This window comes from Nuphar pumila, chromosome 2, assembly GCF_984573655.1.
Source record: "Nuphar pumila chromosome 2, dmNupPumi1.hap1.1, whole genome shotgun sequence".
Classification (NCBI taxonomy): domain Eukaryota; kingdom Viridiplantae; phylum Streptophyta; class Magnoliopsida; order Nymphaeales; family Nymphaeaceae; genus Nuphar; species Nuphar pumila.
The window spans coordinates 115,475,237-115,487,538 of NC_143250.1; positions in this window are offsets into that span (position 1 = coordinate 115,475,237).

Genomic DNA, 12,302 nt, shown 5'->3' on the forward strand with positions numbered 1-12,302 from the left:
CAGTTAGACACGCTCATGACAACCCTATAATTTGAGCGAGACATATGACGTCCTCTTACACTCCTCATACGAACTCTACCTCTCAATGAAATTTTACTCTAAGTAGGCACCGTTCGTTCACTTTGGTCACCAAACTGGCAAGCCTCCCGACTATCAGGTTGTCGCTGCCTTCTCTGTCTAGTATTTGGAGGTCGTACTGGCGGATCACCCAACCTGTACATTTTTCCTTACCTTGCCAAGATAATAATCGGGGTAGGTTTAATTGTCATTACCCATACAATTTGTGCCATGTCTGTCATAATCTATGTTGTTAATGTCATAGAGGCAATAAATTGTTTTGTATCTAGGTACAGAGGTAATTCAGGAATACCCTATCTCTCTGAGTCATGATGTTTGTCATCCTCATGATCAGTCATTCCTAAACACATAAATAACCTTCTTAGGTTAAATCTATATTACATACACTATTTTCGCATATAAAGCATAACATTTTTTTATATTTTATACGAACTCAATATCATATTATATGGTATACCTACAAAAACACGATTCACTGGACTCTTATACTATCTGAATAAATTTTTTACTGAATCGGACCTGCTCTGATACCAATTCTGTAAGTCCCTGAGAATTCAAAGACTTAAAATTTTTGCTTCAAATTTTTTTAAATAACACACCAAAAGTTATTTTTAAAATAAAAAATATATCTGCTCTGATCTTTTGGTCCATCACAGGTTGAAAACCAAACCACAACAATAATTTAAAAAATATTTCATTCCATTGAATGAATATCAAAGTTTATACAAGTCAAAAACAACAAAGACTCAGAGACAGTTCAAATCAACCAAATCTATACCCAAATTTTAGTTGAGTCCTCATGTACTGTAGCATTCATTTGCTCATTTATGTGAACTTGAAAAATTTAAATAAAAACAAGTGAGACAACTTAATGTCAAAATATGTACTAGTAGACCTTTATTGATTCTCTAATATGTACAGAATAATATAAAAAAAATATGTCACACCTTTTATATGCGACATTACATAATATTTATACATAAAATACATCTCTTTTATGTGTTTTTTCAAAATCAATACATATTCTTATTTTAATTCACATAAAAATCTCTTTAACTGAATTGAATCTAAATACTTGTAATTAATTGAATATCATAAGGAATTTCTTACATCTCACAATCTCTTATGATTTATGTATATAACCAAAATAATTTAGTTTAAATAATTAATAACTTTTTTTGATAAAATTAATTTAAATAATTAATTAAACAGATAATTATATATCTACGTGCCTATCCTATATGCATGAATCATATTATTATCTTTCAAATTAAATTGCTTTTGCATTAAATATCATGCTAACAAATATTTCATAAAATTAAGTGACTATAACGATTCAATACCTGAGGCACTACTATTTCGATACACTATGAGTATTCGTACCTCTAGGGAGTATTCATTCACACATTTCATTTTAAATTTTACCCCTAGCTAGTAGAAACGCCAGCACCAGAGTCAAAGAACATTCATCAAGGATTTTCGCGACTGGTTATGATCGCACTGCAACTGCTAAACACACGTACATGGATGGACTACCAACTTCTTTTAACAGAGCCCGAAAATCTCCCTGATTTACCATGGTTAAGGCAAATGAATAATTGTTCTTAAGATTTCCTGAATCTTGGATTTTCATCTTCACAGGGATCCTAAATCTTGGATTTTCATCCTTACAAAGCAATTTATCCAAACTACCTGGTATTAAGAATTATCTCTTATAGAGACTACTGAAAATTCCACAAGATTGGTGATGACGTCGATTCACATTTGACCAACTTGCTCGTCCACCATTTCTCAATGTGGCAAGCTCCAAAATTATTAATGTAACTTTTCTTATCTTTTTTAAAACATTTTCTCAATGCATGCCATTTTCACAATAAATGCAGTATTATCAAAATTTACAATAAGTCACACTTTTTGGGCCAATAATTATAAATTTTTTATGCTATGCAATATGCATCAATATACATTTTAAAAACAATCATGTTTGTAATACAAATAGCATGAATTTACAATTGAAGTATATATTTACTTCATCACACATTTATACATCACCATATGCATTACAAATCATTTAAAACATAAATGATTATTAAAAATGATGCAACATTTGTATCGACACAATTCAACACATCATATTATGTTTTTTTTTTATCACGAATAAATTTTAGAAGAACTTTAGAGTTCTAGATTAGCACTCATGGCTCAACCACAATCTTACGTACGTATGCTAATCTTAGCATACATATTGTATACAAGTCTCATAAAATTATTAAAATAAGAGTGTTAGATGTTTTTAATTATCTTAGAAAAGAGTGTCAAAACCTCAGATGATTTTATTTCACATTCTCCACAGTATATCATATTAAATTCTAAAAGTTAAACAATAATTCAAATAAATTCATATGAATCATTTTGAGATTTCTTTTCTCTATTTTGGGATTTTCTAAAATATCAGGAAGTACCTATTCTATTTTAGATTGTAGTTTCAAAAATTATTTTAAAAATTTGGACAACACCTGCTCTATTTTTTAGCAATAATACTTATGATTTTACTGAAATTTGAACAATATTTGCCCTATTTAATTTAAAAAATTCATAAATTATTTTTTTGAATTTTGATAGAACCTTCTCTATTTTAGTATAAAAAATCTAAAAGTTATTTTAAAAAAATTGATCTCTCTTCTCCTATATAGGAGTATAATTGGATGAAAATTTTGACATAATTACCACATTTCGGTTTATAAAAGAAATCTTAAGGGTTCAGGAGAGAGTTGCGAGATTCTATAAATCCATACAAAGGCCCAAATAAGTTTTACGGATATATACCTTGTTTAAGAAATTTAGACAATACTTCCGCAGTGCATTCATAAATTTGCCTTTGAACGTGACGATTTTGGCAGCGCTTCCGCAACATGATCTCAAATATGTCTTCAGAAAGACAAAGATTTTGCTATCAAAACGTAAACGAGGTACCCTAGCTAGGCAGTCATGGGTTTCAAAGGTTTCTAATGGAACAAACTGAAAAAATAATAGGGTTTGGGTTCGAAAATTAAGAGAGAGAGAGAGAGCTAGATTGGGCTAGAGAGAGGAAATAGAGAAGAGAGAGAAGCTCTTAGGGGGCAACTTTTTTTTAGAGAGAGAGACACCCCCGGGGGGTATTTATAGCCCAAGGGGGTGTCAACCCCCCTCCCCCTAGGTGTCACCTCCAAAAAAGGAGGTTTAAGGTTGGTTGTCTGCCATTGGTCTATTTTTGATATTTTTTATTTTTTATTATTTTTTTATACAAATGTCAAAAGTAAACCTGATATTTTTTAGTATTTTATGTTAAGCACCTAAATTTTTTCTATTTTACCCTTGGTCAATTTAATTCAAATCCACACCTAGTATTTTATGTTAAGCACCTAAATTTTTTCTATTTTACCCTTGGTCAATTTAATTCAAATCCACACCTAGTATTTTATGTTAAGCACCTAATATTTTTTAGTATTTTATGGATCCAGATAAACATTCAAATCTGCTAAAAATATCTATTTAGATAATATTCAGATCCGTTAAAGAATCCATTTTATTTTTTAATATGAGTTTGGATTAGTATTCAGATCCGATAAAAGATCCAGATCTGAATATTATTTAAATTGAGCTTCTGGATTTCAGATCATGTCCAGATCCAGTTCAAGATCTATAAGGTTCAATTTTATATAATGAATTTATTTAACATTTAAAAATTGCAGTTATTACAGGTCCATCCATTAGTTCAACCTTACCTATCTACAGCCTGATCTTGCATGATCTTCTCTATGTGGATGCTGTTTTGGTTCCTCTTGTAAGATCTGTTTCACTTCTCTAGCACACTAGTATGTCTTTTTCTTGATAACCAAGCTGGATATAGCCCCTGGTGGGCCATGAACCTGACGGCCCTGAAGTAAGATAGCTTGACTACTGATCCAGCTATCTCAATAACCCCCGGTTTCAAGCATCAAGCATGCATGGTTAGCAGACTAAATTTATTCGCTAGTCTGTCATCATGTGATTGTGCTTTTCTAACATTTGTAACATACTCGTATTGTTGTAAAAGGGAGAGATAATTAACAAGTGTGATGGTGAAGAATCCACTTAATGAGGTAAGCAGCAACTGGTTAGCTATTTGAAATGAAAAATGATGAGTTGCCAATTATGTTCTTGGTGTATAGAGATCGTAAACCTATTGCTGGTTTTTCACTTTCATATAGGATCAACAGTAAGCATTACTGTCAAAACCTACCTTGATGTAAAGCATGTTCAGGACTCAGCTAAGTTGATGATTATAACCAAGTTACGATTTTTTGGTACTTTAGACCGTCATTCAACCAGATATGATAGCTGTTATTTAAGGGGTCAAAGTTGGCAGCATGCACCTCAACTAGTGTTTATAGAATTTTTCTGTCTAAGTTGGACTCACAATATTCAAACTGAGCCAACTTTCAAACAGTATAGTTTAAATGTCTTGAAAGACATTTTGTCAATTTGAAGAGGAAAAACCAGACCTCTTGGAAGATGAGTCCAGAGACAGAATAAAATGAGGATAGGCTGTTTCTTAGCTAGGTCCAAGCACATTAAAGCAAGAGTGTTGCTACCTCAAACGATAACTGTTGGATGGAGTCGCTTGTCGCTTTATAGAGTGATTTTGCAATGACTTCCACTCGACAAAAAGGAATAACCAACAAGCTGAAGTATAATGAAGATAGAGCCATTTTACAGTTATTAACCTGCTAAACCATTTCTGCTGATAAAGGGCTGTAGGCCAACTTAACACTGACAAAAAGTCTTGTTTGGGTCACTATAGCTGCAAACTATGACTAGAGAACCGGAAATGTTGCTGAATATCCTCAGATTCCTTTCTTACAAGATCCCCCAATTCCTTGAATGGACCTTGGTCGAATAGAAATGCAGGTGATCAGCCTGACAGACATCATGTCTATAAGATTTGCTCCTTAACCAGTAAAAGCATCACACTGTGGTTAGGGCCAATGATAACCATGACTTTGCATCATCAGGTCAGTTGGATGATTCACCAGCAAGTAGGCCAACAAGCATCTTGGCTCCAAGATGAGCTCTTTAACTAGAGTTGTCAAACTCTGGTTAGGAATGAAGCAGAACAAGATCTACTTGAAATTTTTTCCTTTGCCTTCAACAGTGTCCCATGGAATTGAGGGTGTTTTCTGTGGGGTGAGGCCGTTCTTGTTTGCATCTCTTTCCACTTCCACTTAAAATCCATGGAAAGATAAGGTATTCCACACTCACTTTTTGACAGTGGTCATCAATGACTTTTGATGCAAGCGGCTCCTAGTCAAGCAATAAGAATCCAAAATTGTTGCAGTTATTCTTAGTGGGGACTAGCGACCTCAAGGACACCTCCTCCTCCTCCCCTTCCCAACGATCCCATCTAAATTTTGGACTGCACACTTATTTCCCACGAATCCCTTCAGCAGCCATGTTTGGCAGGAAAACTCTGCGAACGATAAAGTTCAGAGCTTCCAAAATAGAGAACATGAGGGACACTGTGAGACACCAAGGCATTATACACGTTCACCGTTGAAGCTCTGCATTCTTTTCATTCAGAATTGTCATCTGTGGAATGCGAGGAAGTGCACACTTAAAGGCAGCCTTCTTTTTTCCTAGCCATGTAATCGTCAGCTAATTCCGCATTTTAGAGAATTCTGTCATGCTGTTTCATTGTTTGATATAGAAAGAATGATGTGATTATTTAACTATGCGAGGATGGCGTTCCAGTTTTCTGTTTTTACATGAGTGCATATATATATATATATATATATATATATATATATATATATATATATATATATATATATATATATATATATATATATATATATATATATAGAGAGAGAGAGAGAGAGAGAGAGAGAGAGAGAGAGACTGTTTCATGTGGCTCCTCCATGACCACCTTAAACTCATTAAGGGCTAGCTTAGACTTAGCAGAACCAGATCTGTTGGAGTTTGGAGGGTAGTTTTATACCTTAGACTCTTTGTAGAATCGAACTACAACTCTCCTATACTCCTAGTAACACTCATATACTCCTATTTAAAGAAGGCAAATTCGTCTTTTGTAGATGTGTGGTATCTCAATTGAATAAGAAATTTAGTGCGGCAACTCTTGCCGAACCACGTCGTGTGTTTGATTCCTTCTCTTGCTTCCGTTTTTGTTTGTCGATTCATCGGTAGTATGCCATTCCCAACAGGATCCGTATCTCATTGCAGATTAGTATTTAGCCAGTTCAAAACCAGGTCTAGTTTCATATCAGCAGCAAATTTTGGACATGAACCATGATCGAGGTTCAACTGTTGATCCAAATTAATAGTCAGACCGGACCTGGTATTATATCCATATCTGGGCATGTCAATGAAACAATAATCATTGAATCACATTTTTATAAAAGCAATAAGATTTTTTTTTTTGTTTTAATCCCAAAATGTTGTGTTTTTTTATATGAGAATTTTCGTATAAGGGAAATCTGTGACTGGGGAAATGAGAACGTGTAGGAAAAAGATGGAGATTTTAGGTAGAGAGTTAGTATCTCATTGAACGACCAATTTTTTTGTTAGCTTAGGAAGGAAAAGCAGCATCCAAGACACTTCGGACTACAGCAGAAAGACGATTTCTGATCAGCATTTCTTCCAACCTGAACACACCCTTAGGGTGCCTTGGATGACTTATTGAAAAACCTTATTTTTTTTTAAATCTGGCGTTGTATGCGGCAACACATTCATCGCGTGCCAATAATCATCCACATTAAGCTTGATTTGCTTGTCTAGTAAACACATAATCTGTTAAGCCAAGAATGCTCCGAGAAAGGCTCAGGTAGGTGCAATTTCTCCACATCATTCTTAATGGGAAACTACAGAAAAAATAATGTATGCGGTGCCCTTTTATCGTGGTTGGGTCATGTAAGGCTGGGTGGTCGTGTCCTCAATCCGGTGTTTTTCCTCTTAGGGAGGCAGGCCCATTAAGTGACCTGGTTCTCGGTGAGGATTCCTTTGTCATAAAAAAAAAAGACTTGTGTAGCACTAATCTACTCAATAGTCACTCCAACAACAACAACAACTACGCCTTCATTCCAAAACAATTGGGGTCGGCAATATGAACAAAAAAAAAAAATATTCTGGGTCTTCCACACGAATCCTTCTCCTCCAATCATTTATATCCAATGCCATGTCCTCAGTGAGGTTCAAAGCATTCAGCATCATTAGGCCTTCGCCGAATATGTCCAAACCACCGTAAATGATTTTCTCTCATCTTATTTTCAATGGGTGCAACACCTACCTTCTTATGTATCTCCTCGTTTTGAATCTTAGCTTTTATTGTATTTCCACACATCCATCTAAGCATACACATCTCAGCTACACTCATTTTTTGAATATGATGCCTCTTGGCAGCCCAACATTCCGTACCATATAGTAAAGCGGGCCTAACAGTCGTCCTATAAAACTTTTCCTTCAACCGCAATGGCATTCTACGATCGCACAATACTCTAGTTGCACTTTTCAATAGTCACTCCAAGGTTGTCTAAAATCATTTGCCATGTTAATCTAAAGGAAATGACTGGTTGCTCTTTTCAAAACTATGTTACATCACTCTCGCTTCTTTTTCTTTCAAAACTGTTCGGTTTCTAGCTATATGTAAACAACATGATCCCCAAGACTTTCATATGGAGATGGGGCAGTATCAGGTCAAACATTTGCAGCATTTGGTCTGGTTTGGATGCAACTGACAATCTGGTGAGACCCAGATCCAGGATTAGGAGTGACGAGTCACAACCCAAATCTGACTTAATTGGTTAACAAAGGGTTAGCATTTGGTGCTAATGATAGTATTGCATATGTTAATCTGCTTCATTTGAGCCTGCAGGTTTGTTTATCATGGTTTTTTTTATTAGGAAACAAGCTTTGGATTGAATTTCTTGACACAAAATGTACAAAAATAAGATTTGCTATATTATGAACGGTTGATTTTCAATTCTTAAAAGACCTTTCTCATTATCAAAATATTATAATTTAAAAGATGCTTGTACGCCAAATAAAAAATACCAATCATATCCTATGTCACAAAGATACGGACTTGAACCGTGGCTCCGTACAAGTTCATGACGCAAGCACACAAGCTTTTTTCAAGAATAGGGCACAAGGACCGTTTTTTCATTATTAATTGATTAACAATAATTTTTGATACTTTAGTATATAAAAATATATTTATCATTAAACATATTATTTAAATAATAAAATATTGCATGCAGATGTGTTGTCACGAGCTTACTTTTTTCAATAAGTCAGTGCGGCGCGACGGTCCTTACCACCGCACACCTTTCTATCGCTCTGTCACGGGTATAGAGTGCTTCGCAAACCCACGATGCGCCAAGCTGCTCAGTCTAACGGCCAAAGGCCGTGTACCAACACGTTTTCATGTACTGGATCATTTTCATTGGCCGTGTGCACCAGCCCGTGCGCAGTTGCCTAGCGGAAGCTGATCAAGCGCATTTTCAAATGCGCATTCCATGTAGCCCATGCCGCTTAGTGCATAGTCGTCTCATACCGGCTATCAATTTTGAAAGAGTTACAAACTTTGCCTGAGCCTTGCGATCCATGAAGCGTATTGCAGCTCTATGCGCACACATAGCAAAACCTCATCACTGAAGGAACAAGACCTTCCGGCCCCCAGTTCGAAGACCAATTGATGATTGAACATCATAGCGAAGAGCACCACCCAGACTCATTCACCGATGACTAAGCATTCACTCACCTAGCCCCGAGTCACCATACTCAGTTGGAATCACCTAAGGTGATTCCTGGGGAAATCAGCCCTAACTCACACACACCTTCGTGAGTCCAACCGCTATGCGTGGGACAACTTGCAAGCCGAGAGATCCTTAACCAAATCTCCTAAGGCAACATTTTTTGATCCGCTGACACTGCTTAACCGAACAACACTCCACATTTGTGTCACCACTCAACGATGCACTAACGATGATACCGGTGCCTATCGCATGCCATGCTACCACCGCACGTCACCGATCAAGCGAACGCATATTGTGTGTTCCTACACTCAATGCATTTTTTACTCAGTAGAGCTCCACAATGCACATGCCCCATTCTGAAAGATAGGCCCAGGACATTATCTCCCACCCAAAACCATTGTCGTCCTCAACAATGCTGGTATATGTAAGAATACAGTCTTCACTGATATGCCAATTTTCCTTTATACTTATCTTTAGTTTACTCTTTTTCTTCAGCCTACTCAACTTGTTTTGGTTTGCATCCACCATCGCTGCAACCTTCAACACGTCAAGTCTCATACCTTTAACATTTCGATCACTTAGACAACAGTCTTCTACTTTATTAATATCAAGTATTCTCTGTTTGTGAGACCTCAGTGCAGTCTCAAACACAAATAGATCATCCTCGCTCGCACGACAAACTTGTCGTCTTGATGCTCATGGCTGTGGTGCCTTCCAACCCCAGTAAGGGCAAGTCCAATCCCTTCGTAGTCCTCAAAGAGAAAGACGACCACCAATGTGTGCACTACAAGAAAATCATGGATTAGCAATGGGCGCTATCCATCGCTAATTCGTCGCTAAACTGTTTAGCGATGGATAGCGTCCATCATAATTTTTTGGTCGCTAATTAGCGACAGAACTGATCTGTCACTACGTTTGTCGCTAATTTATGACAGATTAGTGACAGACATGATCCGTCGCGAGTCTGTTGCTAAATAAGCACAGTTTTGGTTTTGCGATGGACATGATCCGTCACTAAATTTTAAAAAAACAAATTTGCTCCCTGTCGGGCGGTATTTTGGCAGCAACAGGTCGGACTTGTACCACACCCCACAGGCGTTGCACAGGGTCTTAGACTCGAGCGACCCAACCCTCCACTGCGGAGTCTTCTGCACAAGGCAGTGGCTGCACCTCCGAATAGGCGCGCTCTCTGGCACACTCTCTGACACCTTCTCGACTTGGTTCCTCGCTTGTCTGGCTCGACCTACCACTGTGAGGTCTTCTGCACAAGCAGTGGCTGCACCTCCGAACCGACACCCTCTCCGACATCCTCCCAACCTGGTTCTTCGCTTGTCTAGCCTAGCCCGCCACTGCGGGGTCTTCTGCACAAGGCAGTGGCTGCACCTCCAAATCAATGCGCTCTCTGGCGCCCTCCCGACCTGGTTCCCTCACTTGTCTGTCGACCTGAAACCAGAACCCCCAACAGAATGGTTAGGTAAAAAAAACAGAGGTCGGGAACGAAAAGTCATGCTTAGAAAAGAAAACCACTTACCGACACAAAAAGCTCACTGCCGTTAAGAACGTCGATGAAATCGGTGAAAGAAGAGTCGTTCGAGACAAGAGAGGTCGAGCCAGCCTAGTTTTCCAGCACCTTGACTTCGACTCATCTTCTTCCTCGCGTTCTTCCGCCACAAAGTCATCCTCGTTCAAGAAGTCAAGGAGGCCCTTCATGAAGAAGTCGTCCCCTTTGCTGCTTCGGTCGTTCTGCCAACGATCGGTTTAAATCGAATGACTTTTGGGTCAGTTTAAATTTCGCACGGGGAGAGAGGAAAAATTTTGTGCCCTAGATGGGTCGGTTTAAATCGAAAAGTAGCGACAGAATTTTTTCGTCGCTAATTAGCGACGAAATTAGAGACATAATTTTTCCATCGCTAATTTCATCGGTAATTAGCGACAAAAAAATTCTATCACTCATCCGTCGTAAAGTTGCGACAAAAGTTTTTCGTCACAAATTTCTGTCACTAATTAATGTTTTTTTGTATTGAGAATTAGCGACAGAAAAATGTCATCGCTAATCCATCGTCAATTAGCGATTGAAAACATTTTGTCACTAAGTTGCGATGGAGTTTGAGACATAATTTTTCCGTCGCTAAGTAGTAACAGATTAGCGATGAAAGTTTTTTCGTCGTGAATCCATCGCTAATTAGCGACAGATTCATGACAGAGTTTTTTCCATCGCTAATTTCATAAATCATTCGAATGTTAGTGACAAGTAGTTTTCTCTAGCTAATCCATCATAAATTTCTGTCGCTAATTAGCGTTTTTCTTGTAGTGGTGCTGCAGGGATATCAATTCCCTTAAGCACCAACTTGCGGTTTTTCAATGGTCCAAACTAGTCCTCAAGTGGGGGACGTCTGCTTACGTATCACCTCAATGCGGTCCTCCAAAGTGTCTTCCTCGATACTTTGCCCCAATGCTGCACTCTCGTCTTGAAGTCAGCACGTTGTATTATCTCTCAGAGTCAGCAAAACATTCTCATAGGAACCAACGAGCCACGAACAATAACTTTTTCTACACGCACAATCCATTAAAGATCTGCCAACTCAAGGGACCAAAACAATGAGCCTTTTGCTCAACATGGGCTCTCCGCTAACCCATAATGTTGGGAGAGAATCTAGAAGTTTGATTGAGTCTCTCATACCCAAATATGCAAATCCATCCAGCTGAATCCTACGTGCATTCTCTGCATGCACAAGGCAAACGTCACGCTTCACCTATGAGCCTAATGCACAACTGGTAGGAATCTTTGGCTTATCTACGTTCCTTTAGCCAACTGAACAACAACCTTACACTTCTGCTTATCATTGACAAAATGTCTCATACTATTCTGCCAACATCATGCTTCTGTGCTCGGTCAACCACACTTTAGTTGCGTGAAATTACGTAACCAAGATAAACCATCATTGTTCTCTCTAGTGTCATACACAATGAAGAACAAGGTCTTCATGAATCTTTTTTGCTCTTATGCCAATTTGTTATGGGCTTACTTTTTTCAATAAGCCAGTGCAGCACGACGATCCTTCCTTACCGCCGCAAGCCTTTCTATCATTCTATCACGGGCATAGAATGCTTTGCAAACCCACGATGTGCCAAGGTGCCCAAGCTGGCCAGCCTAACGGCCAAAGGCCGCGTACCAACATGTTTCCATGTGTTGAATCATTTTCATTGACCCTATGCACCACCCATACACAGTTGCCTAGTGACAGCTGATCAAACATATTTTCAAATGCACATTCCATGTAGTCCATGTTGCTTAGTGCATAGTCCTCTCATACCAACTATCACTTTTGAAAGAGGCACAAACTTTGCCTTAGCCTTGCATGCCACGAAGCGTATTGCAGCTCCATAAGCACACATAGCAAAACCTCGCCACTGAAGGAACAAGATCTTGCGGCC